The sequence below is a fragment of the Rhododendron vialii genome, chromosome 11a (genome assembly GCF_030253575.1).
Source record: "Rhododendron vialii isolate Sample 1 chromosome 11a, ASM3025357v1".
In the NCBI taxonomy this organism is placed as follows: Eukaryota; Viridiplantae; Streptophyta; class Magnoliopsida; order Ericales; family Ericaceae; genus Rhododendron; species Rhododendron vialii.
Window position 1 is genome coordinate 9350656 of NC_080567.1, and position 10575 is coordinate 9361230.

Sequence of the window (10575 nt, forward strand, 5' to 3'; positions counted from 1 at the left end):
AACTAACCAGCTTAGTTAACAACTGAGTTTGATGGTGAAATTGCGTGCTCAGATTCAAGTCTCCCTAGGAGGTCAAACACCATGTTCAATGATTCGCCTTTTGGAAGGTGACCGTGGCTCAAAAATAGGTGAACAAACACAATAAGCATTGCCAAAATTACCATGGAAATTGTAAATGTGAATTGGTGGCGGAACGACACAGCAAATCGGTACATACTGAAAGAAATTTATGAACCAGTATCCTACTATATATCAGGGCCAAGTGATACCACTACCAGAGTATTGAACTATTGTATCCTGAAAAGACATTTGTCCACCCACTATACCTGAGATCAGTGTCCTATACCTATGATCAATCTTAACTTCTTGTGAAATCTCCGACTCCTAAGCCCTTGAAGTAGGCTTTTCTGGACAAAACCAAATACTTTAGCTAGTTGTCCTTGCAAAAATGTGTATCACCATGACAGGTGAACCATAACACCAAGAAAGACACATAGTAATCAGCATAATAGTCGAGTCCATCAGGAGCAAACACAGCCCATCTCAGGACATGCGATATTCTTCTATACCGGTAATTTCATTGCAATAGCTTTCTACAGCACAACTTGTCGCATATATTCCCTTCCCAATTCAAAACAGATTAAGACAACACTAGTTAATGCCTTTTTGGTTCAAAATATGGAAAACAAAAAATCCAATTCCAAATCCACTTATTAGAGCATCTGCAGTGGAATAACTAAAAGTTGTCACATCATTATTTATTTATACATTTAAGGGGTTGCTAATGTTAGCAATGTGGAGGTCCACAATGGTACAATCAAATTTAAATAACCAAAACTTGCCACGTCACATTTCCAACTTATAAAAATCTAAAAATTGTGACATAGAAAATAATTTTTTTAAAATAGTTTTCAAACTAATAAAAATAGGTTATTAGAAAAGGAGAAAATAGTTTTTTGAAAACTTTGATTTAAAAAAACAGTTTTTGGGAAAAAGTTTTTAAAAAACCAGTTTTTGAATAAAAAGATTTTGAAAAAAAAAAGTTTTTTTTTAATAAAAAGAACAGTTTTTGAAAAAAAAATTTAGTTAAAAAATGCTATGAAATAAACTGTTGTGGCAAAAAAAAAAAAACTGTTTTTAAAAGTATTTTTCATAGAAACATGTTGAAAATGGAAGAGAAAGAAGGTTTTTGTGGAATGATGATATACTTGATTGAGGAAATGTGGGGACAACTAAATTTGATTATTGGCAAAATGTTCCTATTTTTGATTATCCAAAGGCCAAAATTTAATGAGTTGTTAAAAGGTTGCTAAGTTTGGTTATTACAATGCAAGCTCTTTTTTGAGTAAATGTTGCAAACCTTAGCAACCTTTTGGTTTTGATTATATCACTGTTAATGCTCTTACTCATATCTCCAATCATTACTCTCATTTCTCTCTATCCACTCATTCCCCTATCTCAAATCATTATTCTTGTTTCTTTCTCTATCTCTCCCCACTCATTATCATTTATCACTATTTCCAATTATTACCTTAATTTCTATCCACTCATTATCCCAAAAACACTTTTCAAATTTTCCCAAAATTGTAAACCGAACAAAGCATAAGCTATCGCATCACTTTGGTTTGATACAACTTCCATATGTTATAATCAACCATCCTTCACAAACCAGTACGATCGTTTTTTTTTTCTTTTGTAACGGAGATACTTTTCCCTTCCTTATCAATTACGTACAGTTTCTAAAAAATTGCTTCTCCAGCAAATAATCACTTTGTTCACTTACAAGTTTTGACGTCGGACAAGTGGCCGCTGAATTCCTGGATCAATTGCACTGTTGTAAGTCCAAGAAGGTTTTAATTGTTGCCTGATTTAGCAAATTTCGGATGAGCTCAAATTGAGCTCAAACTTGGTGGGCTGAAGTAGAATTGCACTCCAGTCATGACTCACCTCCTTAAGTTCCGTGGCCTATGGTGGATTTCAGCCTGATTCTTTTGTTTAGGCCTTCAATTTAATGTTTTTGCTATTTTAGGAAAGTTTTAGATTGTTAATAACTCTTAACGTATGATTCCGTAGAGGGTGGTTCCAGTTGGGGAAGGCTTATTTTTCTTTCTATTTTTCAATTTTCGTAGTTTCCCTAATTTTTGGATTTTTTATTTTGTCAATCTATTTTCTAGGATTTATAGGTTTAGGCCTTATAAAAGGGGTTGTGACCTAATTTCGTACTTAACTTTTAATCAATATTATTCTTAGAGTTTTTCTCTCTTCTTGTGGATTCAAGAACTGCTCGATTTTCTCGAGTGTTTATTTGTTTGGATTTGTATGCTAACTAATGTCTTTTTAATTTCGCTGCGTCAAGTTTAGAAAAAAAAAATTACTCTTTGCATGATTCTCAATAAGTTCCTCTATGTCTCTCCACTCATTATATCAAAAAAAAATTCTCAAAACTCCAAACTAAACAAAGTGAATATTAATTTTTCTATGGTGCTCTTTTTGCTCATGATCCAAATTCCAAACGCCCACGACGAAATCTTTAAGGCGCATCTCAATAATCAACCTCCTAAGGTTAAAATAAAAGGAAAGAATTGCAACATAAAATTGTTTAAAAAACTTGTAACGCCTTGATTTTCAGACACGTTAATTAAATCGTTTTTAATGAATTTAATAATTCATAAAATTAATTTAAGAAATGAAATTTTATTACATAGAGTTTAGCAGTGAAAATCTCAAATACTAAATTCAAAACTACTTAATTGTCTACAACTCAACAAAATAAAATATAGTTTGACAAATGTGATAACACTTTTGGAAATTCAAATAACGATACTTCAAAATAGCAGAGCTTATAAGGGTAAGATATTCAAGGCTTGACAAACTCTCCCATCTCAGTTGGGAGATCGATCAATCTGATACTGATCATCTTGTAGAGTATTCAGTTCTTCGGTCTCCTAATTACCTGACATGAAACACCAACCCAACAGTACTATAATAAGTTTTGAAACTCAATAGATAATCCCAACTCTAATAACCCCATACACTCTAGTTAGCAGTTCTACAACATTACAATTGATGATAATACACAAAAGGTACAGAATAATAACACATCGTCATTTTCTTTACTATTCATCAACTTACATGAAATCTAAAGATCCTCTCTACGAGATCCTTTCCTCCCACATCCACTAACTACAACCGTCTCATGGGTCCATCATTCCTCTTGCGTATCCTGTACCAGGGTCCTAGGTGAGCGCACCTAAATTATGTACTTAGCACCTAAATTATGTACTTAGCATGTCTCACTTAAGACTATAACAGGAGGATCAAGTCCTCCCATGACGCATTGTACATTAAGGTTGGACATCCACTACCACTAACATTAACCGTCTCATGAGACCTATTCCCTCTTTAACATAAGAAGCAAATTTTTCCATGACGCATCATACATTAGCTTCATAACATTTCTCAACACAGGGCCCCATTGGTTACCCTTGCCATCACCATGGCTCATATCACAATCCACACACTCACACTTCCAACACTTTACCATTTTTCATTTACTTAACATCGTCTACGTGAGTCAATACTCATAATCACCCAGGAACCTAAGTGAATTCTAGCACGTACAACATGATACAATCAATAATAGCTCAATTCATAACACAGTACATTTCAATGAGATAACAATATAACAATCAATGTGTGCAAATAATCAAACACGTAAGAAATTTGGATTGGGCCAAAGCCTTTTGGATTATTAAGTTTTGTTGAACAAGTATGTTCATTTATTGATTTTGTTAGAGTAACTATTGTAATTGTAAGTATAAGCTACCAACTTAGTAAGTCAAAGTACTTTAAATTAATCTACTTTCCCTTTTCTTGTTCGTTAGCTAACCTTTTAATTATTATCATTTTTATAGTTGCTTTTTCTATTTTCACAAAACTAGTTGACCCTTAACTTCTGACATATTTTGTTTTACACTAAGAGTAAAGTCCTCTTGTTAATTCTTTTCAAAATCCCCCTTTTCAAATGTTTACTAGTTCACGGTAGTTTATTTAGTCACTATTTTTCTAATATACAACATAATATTTTATTAGAAAGTTCAATTAATAAATTATTATTCTAACTTGATTCTAAGATTTCTAAATTTTAGTTATAGCTTACTTCCTAATGACAATTATTTAAGAAGTGCAGGTGGACTCATTGGTTTAGTAGTTATACACAAGGTTAACACCTAAATCATAAAAATAAACATTTGACAACTTAGGATATCATTCTATCATAAATACTGTAGATAGGTAAACTCAATTAGGGCTCAAGTAAAACATATCAGTACATAGCATGCATCAATTACTTTACACATATAAAATATAAACAAATAGTGGTAGAAATAAATATAAACATTATCTAGGGTCAGATCTGAAAACAAAAAAATAGCACAAGGGTCTAAGTGAAATAACAGTCAAACATTTCCCAACCTTTCGTGCATGCTACAGTGATTATTTTTGGAAAAACAGAGTATCGTTTTGTTTTCACCGGTTTTGATCCGTAGTCCGATTTCAACCATTATAACTCCTTAAACTAAACATATAGGGATTATTTTATACCTAGGAGATAGTAGGGAAGCGATTATACTACCTCGATCCGGACAAAAAGCTCGACCATGGAGTTCGGTGGGTGTTCATTGTGTTGGAAGGGAGGGTATCTAGTATATATTTGGATAAGATTTTTGAAGGGGAAGAATACTTGTATTTCACTTAGAACTTGAATTTTTTTTTTGACATAGTACATAATGAGTAGAACCCATCCACATTTATAGTGTTCTATGGAAGGTTTGTAGATATCTTTTACAAGATAGTTTATAGGTACATTCTAGATTTTACACATGTGACTTATACTAACAACAAATATCTAGATATTTTCTAGGGATATTCTAGAACTCTTCTAGAAACTAGGTCTTCTAGAAACAAGATATTTATACTCCTCCAATAATATCTTCTATTTGGACTTCTTTATTGGGTTTGTCTTAGATTTTATTTTTCTTGGGCCAAAATACCAAATCAAGTTTATGCTCCAACATCCCTCCTTAAACTTGATTTAGTAACTCCGAGAAGATTTCTTAGCTTGTAGAGGACTTCATACTTGAGCGGCTTGGTGAGGATATCAGCAATTTGATCTTCCGATCTTGTGAATGTCATTCGGATCTCCATGTTAGCCATCCATTCTCTTATGAAATGATACCTTGTATCTATATGCTTGCTACGATCATGGAAGACTGAATTCTTGGCTAGTACTATGGCTGATTGATTGTCCACGAATATCTTTGTTGCTTCTTCTTGTGCAAAATGAAGCTCCTTAGCCACATTGCATGACATACACATGAGGCAACAGCTACATATGCCTCACAAGTGGAGAGAGTGACAATTGGTTGCTTCTTCGAAATCCAAGTGAATGCCGTGTCACCAATGTAGAATAGAAAATCGGTTATGCTCTTCCAGTCATCTAAGTCTCCAGCCCAATCACTGTCACTATATCCAACAATCCGGAAACTGTTAGATGATAAATAAAATAGGCCAAAATCAAGTGTACCTTTTATGTAGCGGAGAATCCTCTTTGCAGTTTTTAAATGCGTCACGGTTGGCTCCTCCATGAATCGGCTAACTAGTCCAACTCCGAAGAGTATGTCTAGTCTTGTGCAAGTCAAGTAGCGCAAGCCTCCCACCAAGCTCTTGAAATATGTTAATCCACTTTTTCTCCTTCATCAAGCCTTGATAACTTAACTATGCATTCCACTGGTGTGCTAATTGGTTTGCAGTTAGCCATGTTGAATTTCTTGAGCACTTCTTTCGCATAGCCTTCTTGGGAGATGAAAATGCCACATTTGCTTTGCTTTACTTCGATTCCAAGATAGTATGACATGAGCCCAATATCCATCATTTCAAACTCCCGCTTGAACTCTTCAAACATTCTTGGGTTGTTGCCGGTGAAGATCAAATCGTTTACGTACAAGCAAACAACCAAAATATCTCCATTCTCCACTTTGGTGTAAAGGGCATGCTCATGAGGGCATTTAGTGAAATTATTTTCTTGAAAATATTTATCAATTCTAGTATTCCATGCCCTTGGAGCTTGTTTTAAACCATATAAAGCCTTGTTTAGCTTTAAAACTTTATTGTCATGCCCTTTCACCTCATAACCCATAGGTTGCTCTATATAAACTTCTTCTTCGAGAAAGCCATTTAAGAAAGTAGATTTAACATCCATTTGATAGATGTTCCATTTCATTTGAGCCGCTATAGAAACAATTAATCTTATAGTTTCTAAGCGAGCAACGGGAGCGAATACCTCATCATAGTCGATGACAGCTTGTTGCTTGTATCCTTTGGCGACAAGTCTTGCTTTGTATCGCTCCACTTCTCCTTTGGCATTCTTTTTGGCTTTGTACACCCACTTCACACCAATTGCTTTGCGGCCTTTTGGAAGATTGGCTAGCTCCCATGTGTCATTCTTCTTGATTGCTTGTATCTCTTTGTCCATGGCATCTCTCCATTTCTTGCTTTGCACCGCTTCTTCAAAATCTAATGGTTCACAATCTACAAAAAGACAAAATAAGGTGAGATTGTCTTGGTTTGCCGTTACCTCATAGAGCTCTTGTAGATTCCTCAAGCGGTGCGGCCTTTTGCTTGAGCTTTCCTCTGATGATGGATCTTCTTGGTTTGGAGTTGGTGATGGAGGTGGTGTCATGGGCTCTTGTGGCTCTTCTCTTTCTTCCGAACTTTCTTGGAACGAAGGAAAGAAATCATGTTGCTCCTCTTCTTGAGTCTCCCAATCCCACGTGCTTTCTTCGTCAAAGACCACGTCTCGGCTTGAAATCACCTTTCCATTGCTTGGATTATACAATTTGTAGCCTTTGGACCTTGAATCATAGCCGATGAAGACATCCTTCTCGCTTCTATCATCAAGTTTGGGCCGCTTTTGCTCCGGCACTTGTGCATAGGCAATGCTCCTAAAAACTCGCAAGTGTGAGATCCCAGGCTTTCTTTCGCTCCATGCTTCTTGTGGAGTCTTCCCCCAAACACTTCGTGCGGGAGAGCGGTTTGACAAGTAAACCGCACAATCAACTGCTTCAACCCAAAATTCTTTCAGCATTCTCTTGCTCTTCCACATACTTCGAGCTGCGTTAAGAATGGATCTATTTTTTCTTTCGACAACACCATTTTGTTGAGGAGAGTACGGAAGTGTTAGAGGACGGCGAATCCCATTTTCTTCATAACAATCATTAAATTCGTTTGAGGTGAATTCGCCTCCTCTGTCAGATCACATGACTTTTATATCATAGCCACTTTCTTTTTCAACAAGTGCCTTGAAGTTTTTGAAAACATTATACACTTCCAACTTTTGTTTCAAAAAATAGACCCATGTCTTGCAGCTAAAATCATCAAAAAGAGAAGAAAGTATCTATTTTTGCCAAGAGAATAAGGATCAATTGGTCTACACACATTGGTGTGAATAAGTTCCAAAGGCTTTCTTGCTCTTGTTATTGCCTCTCTTGGAAAGCTTTTTCTAAAGTGCTTACCACGAAGGCATCCTTCACAAAATTGATCCGGGTGATTAATGGAAGGCAATCCTTTCACTATTCCATTTTCGGACAACAATTTTAGTCCCCCAAAATTTAAATGCCCAAATATTAAGTGCCAAAGCCAAGTGGTATCTTGTAGCATGATTTTAAGCATTTAGCAACATCATTTTGTATATTTAACAAGAACATTCTATTGCTTATCATTGGCACTTGGGCAATCAAGTCTCTTTTGTCATTTCTTATAAAAAAGACTACGATTCTTCATGTGGATATCATAGCCTTTTTCTAAGAGTTGTCCAATACTCAGAATGTTGGTTTTCATGTTGGGGACATAATAAACATTTGAAATAAGTTGGTGCCTTCCCTTTTTTAAGTGAAACAAAATTTTACCTCTTCCTTTCACCATAACTTTGGATAGATCTCCAAAGGGAACACTGCCGCTTATCGATTCATGAAGCTTCACGAACAAGCCTTTGTCTCCACACATATGGTTGCTTGCTTCTGTGTCAAAATACCATGTATTCTTGTCTTCGCCTTCTTTGGCCTTATATGCCAATAACACCGTAGATTCTACTTCTTCTCCTTTGCTAACAAGGTTAGCTTTCTCTTCCACATGGTTAGTATTATTTTCACATTCCCAAGCAAAATGACCAAACTTTTGACAATTATAACATTTAACTTGAGATTTGTCATACATTTGCCTTCCGTTGCCATAATTTCCTCTCCCATGACCTCTATTTGGATGGAAATTTTGACTTCTTTCTTCATTGTGATATTGTCCTCCTCTTCCTTGTCCTTCTCCTCGACGACGACCACGACCATGTCCTCGGCCACGGTCACATCCACGACCATTTAGATTCACATCACATCTTTCATTTAGATTGAGCCTTGTTTGAAGAACTTGCTCCAATGGCTCTTTCTTCCTTCTGTTGATCTTCAACTCATGGGCTTCCAATGATCCCATGAGTTCATCAATAGCCATGGAATCAACAATTTTTGATTCCTCAGTGGCCGCAACAACACAGTCAAATTTTGAATCCAATGACCAGAGGATTTTTTCAACCACCCGGACAACATTCAAATTTTCACCATTTGCTTTCATTTGATTTACAACTGCCAAAACTCTTGAAAAATAGTCCGAAATTGATTCGAAAGTGTTCATTTGTAAAGCTTCAAACTCACCTCAAAGAGTTTTGGAGACGAACTCACTTTACTTTGTCTGCTCCTTTGAAGGAATTTTGGAGGATCTCCCAAGCTTCTTTGGCGGTTGTAGCACGTGCAATCTTCTCAAAGTTGGCATCATCCACTCCTTGATATATGAATGATAAAGCTCTTTTATCTTTCACCTTGGCGTCATGCTTTTGCTTTTCGACAATTGCACCAATTCCTTCAACGCCTTTTTCCACCACGTCCCATACATCTTCTCCACCAAGAAAGGCTTTCATTTGAATACTCCAATGGTCATAGTTATCTTTGACTAGCCGAGGGAATGGGACTCCTTGGGTGGACATCATCTTTAACATGAACTGACCTTAGCTCTGATAGCACTCTCTCAATACATACCTCTTTCCGGTAAGGGCATTGCCGGTAAATACTCGAATCCATTGACAGGCATACAGGAGGAACCTTATGACAAACTAAAGCCTTGCAGAGTAAATAGTCTCTTCTAAATACATGAGAAGATTAGCAAATGCGATATCAAGCTCACTATATTGAGTTGGGCCCCCCATTTAGTCTATAGGCATTCGTTGTGCCAACTCTGATGCGGAACCTAGGATATTTCATCATAGCTTCGGATTCTACGACCAGCGCAGAACTTACCAAAGATGTTGCGAATTGGTGCGAGTTCCAATCAGTGCTTGAAGGATTATCTCTATGTGCTGCCCTCATTGTGTCGGTATGTTATGATTGTTGGCAATTCTTCTCATGGATGCGAAACATAGGAAAGCTGTTTATCCCATTATCCGTGAAGGCCTCTTCTTTAATGCCTAAAAACTGGGACCAAGCCAAGTAAGTCCATAGATCGTCTGTTAATCCTTCTTTGAATCCCAGTTGTATTAGTATCCGTCATCGTCTGGGGTTTTAACATGACCAAAGTACAAAAAGTCTTGTTTTCAATCCGAGGCAACAAGGAAAAAATGAAATAAAGTTTTGAAGCCAAGAATCTGTGAAAGAAGATAATTAGCTGGAACAAACTACTTGATCTCACCAATGAGAGTAACAAACTACTTGATCACGTGGAGCAGTGTCTTGGCAATCAAAGTCAGGGAAAACCTTTGAAATTATTTCAATATTGGACCTTGGACATATAATAGTTCCGAATCGAATTTCTTTAGAAAGAAGATCTTTTGTCTCGTGGTAGCCTGCTCCAATTCCTTTACGAAACTTTCGATCCCTCGGGAGTCAGATTCGTAAAAACATGTTATGTTCACGCGGTGATATTCTATCTTTCCAAGAGTACTACCCTGTACGTAGTCTATGTTTGGGGAGCATACTTGACAGGAGATAGACACAGGCGGTAAAGAGATCCCCCACTTCAATTCCCGCCCCGTTAGCATTTTCGATCCGAGATAAGGGATTACTCTGTTAGGTCTTTTTGGTTTGGAGCCAGCCAGTAATGGACGTCATGGATGATGAATTCAGTAGATCCTAGCATTGCTAGAAATTTCACTCAATATGAGTCGGCTAGCTAAATTTGGGACTAGCTTACAGCTTATCCACCACCAGCACCAGCAGCATCTCTTTCAGTCCCAGTAGGAGAGGGGGCAAGGGTAAAAGGAAAGGCAGATCTCTCAGATCGAAAAGCATGTCCTATTGACTCACAACGTCCCAGTGAATAATTAACAAAAGAAGATTGAGACTCAAAGGTTGGTCCCATTCCTGACTCAACTGGGCTTATACATTTTTAGATTGAAATGACAATCAGTGAAACCAGAGAAATGGGGGACTTCAGCAAAGTCAGGATGGAAGAAACGTGAAAAGGCGGGTGAGGGCGCCTTAT